We start from the raw sequence: 2500 nt of genomic DNA, 5'->3' as shown, positions 1-2500 counted from the left end.
AGGCGCGCCCGCCGCGCCTCCGCGGCGCGGCTGCGGCGCGCCGCGGCTCCGCTCCCTCCCTCCCTCCGTCCCCCGCCCCGGCGAGCGCTCCGGCGGCGGTCTGCCGCCGCCGAGCGCCGGCGAAGGCGGCACCCCGTGCCGAGCGGCGGCGTCGCCGCTCGGCCTGCCGGCCGGCCGGAGGGCGCCCGCCGCCAGGCGCGGCCGTCCCGGCCCGGGCCCCGTCCGCCGCCCTTCCCCCGCCGCCCTTCCCGGCGGCGCCGGGCGAGCGGGCGGGGCGGGCGGAGGCGTCCCGCTCCCGGTCTCCGCGTGGAAACGGGGAGAGCGGGCGTCGCCCCCGCCTCAGCGCCGTCCGCTTTCCGCGCGGCGCGCGCCCGCGGAAGGCGGCGAGGAGCGGCGGCGGCGGCGGTTCCGGGCGGGCGGCCGCCGCGAGGCGGCGGCGGGCCGCCGTCCGGCGCGGCCGCGGGCGGCGCGTCGCCGGCTCGGGCTCCGGCGGTGGCCGCCTCCGGCGCGGCGGCGGAGGCCGCGGCCGGGCGCCGGCGGGGCGGGCCGGAGCCGCGGGAGAGGGGAGAAGGACGTCGCGGCGCGGCGGAGCCGTCGCGCGCGGGGGGGCCGGCGGGGCGTCCCGCGTCCCCGAGGAGAGGCGGGCAGGCGGCGCGGCCGGGGGCGTCGTGGGCCTCCGCGCGGAGGCCGGGCCGAGCCCGGGCGCCTGGGCCGCCCCCCGAAGCGAGCGAGGCGCTCGTCTCCGCCGGTTTGGGCCGGGAGCGCGGGCTCCCGGCGCCCTCGCCGCTCGGGGCTTTTTTTTTTTTTCTCCTCGTCGTGTGTCGGTACGGTCAGTCGAGGCGAGGCGGCCCCGTCGTTCTCGCCCCGCCGCGCCGCGTCGCGTCCCCTGCGGAGGGGGCGGGCCGGCGGGCGGGCGGGCCGGCGGGCCGCCGCTGTCCGGAGGGGCCGCTCCCGCGGAGCGGTCCCGGCCCTCCCGCGCGCGCGGGGCGGTGCCGAAAAGCAGACAACTCTTAGCGGTGGATCACTCGGCTCGTGCGTCGATGAAGAACGCAGCTAGCTGCGAGAATTAATGTGAATTGCAGGACACATTGATCATCGACACTTCGAACGCACTTGCGGCCCCGGGTTCCTCCCGGGGCTACGCCTGTCTGAGCGTCGCGTGACGATCAATCGCCGGCTCGGCCGCCGCCGCTGCCGCCGTCGCCGCCGCCCCCCCTTCTTCGCCCTTGCGGCGTCGGGGGGGGGCGGGTCGGGTCGGCGGGGCGCGGCGCGCCGCTGCGGCGCGGCTGGGGCGCCTCGCAGGCCCCGCGTGCGGGCCTTCGTCCCCCTAAATGGAGACTCGGGGAGCGCTCCGAAGCTCCCCGCTCCCGGAGCGCCCGCTGGGCGGAGCTCGTCTCGCCGGGGTGTCGGCGGCGGGGAGAGAAGAGAGGTCGGGGGGAGGCGCGGGCCTCGCCCCCGGCCCCGCCGCGCGCGGGCGGCTGTCTGCGGGTGGGTACCGGCGGCGGTACCGTGCCGTGCTGCCGCGCGGGCGCGCGCGTGCCGGGGACGGGGACGGGGGTCCTCCCCGCGTCCCTCCCCCCGCTCTTCTCCTTTCCGTTCCCGACGACCCGCCGCGCCCCGGCCGGGCAGCCGCGCGGGGGCCGCGGGGAGGGGTGCGGCGAAGCGGCAGGGGAGGGCGTCCCGTCGCCGGCGGCGAGGTGGGCGGCCGCGCGCGCGGTCGCCGTTTCGCCGCGGGCGGGCGCGGGCGCCCCCCGCCTCCTCCGCTTTCCGCGCGGCGCCCCCCCCCGTCGGCGCAAACCCCCGCGGGGCGCCGTCCGGGCGCGGTCCCCGGCGAGCCGTCTCCGGGCGCGTGCGGGTCGCCGACGCGCGTCGGGCCGTCTCCGGGCTGGGGGGCTGCGCGGCCGGTCTTTCCGGCCGCCGTCGCGCGCCGCCCGGGCGCGCGTGTTGCGTTTGCGACCTCAGATCAGACGTGGCGACCCGCTGAATTTAAGCATATTAGTCAGCGGAGGAAAAGAAACTAACGAGGATTCCCTCAGTAACGGCGAGTGAAGAGGGAAGAGCCCAGCGCCGAATCCCCGCCCCGCGGTGGGGCGCGGGAAATGTGGCGTACAGAAGCCCCCTCTCCCCGGCGGCGCTCTCGGGGGACCCAAGTCCTTGTGATCGAGGCCGCAGCCCGCGGACGGTGTGAGGCCGGTAGCGGCCCCCCGGCGCGCCGGGCCCGGGGCTTCTCGGAGTCGGGTTGCTTGGGAATGCAGCCCAAAGCGGGTGGTAAACTCCATCTAAGGCTAAATACGGGCACGAGACCGATAGCCAACAAGTACCGTAAGGGAAAGTTGAAAAGAACTTTGAAGAGAGAGTTCAAGAGGGCGTGAAACCGTTAAGAGGTAAACGGGTGGGGCCCGCGCAGTCCGCGCGGAGGATTCAACCCGGCGAGTCGCGGCGGCCGGCGCGGGCCCGGCGGATCCCCGCCTCCGCCTCCCCTCCGCCCCCCGGGCCCCCC

The 2500-nt window shown here is 78.5% G+C and overlaps 1 non-coding gene across 1 annotated transcript; it reads left to right on the top strand.

Annotated features, from left to right (window-relative positions):
• Positions 1 to 1005: 1005 nt before the first annotated feature.
• On the top strand, positions 1006 to 1158 carry LOC141478122 (5.8S ribosomal RNA). Its single transcript, XR_012463840.1, has one exon. It is a non-coding gene; the product is annotated as a 5.8S ribosomal RNA (ribosomal RNA).
• The last annotated feature ends 1342 nt before the right edge of the window (positions 1159 to 2500 follow it).

This window comes from Numenius arquata, unplaced genomic scaffold (assembly GCF_964106895.1).
Source record: "Numenius arquata unplaced genomic scaffold, bNumArq3.hap1.1 HAP1_SCAFFOLD_1426, whole genome shotgun sequence".
Classification (NCBI taxonomy): Eukaryota; Metazoa; Chordata; class Aves; order Charadriiformes; family Scolopacidae; genus Numenius; species Numenius arquata.
This window is presented reverse-complemented; position numbering and strand designations above follow the sequence as displayed.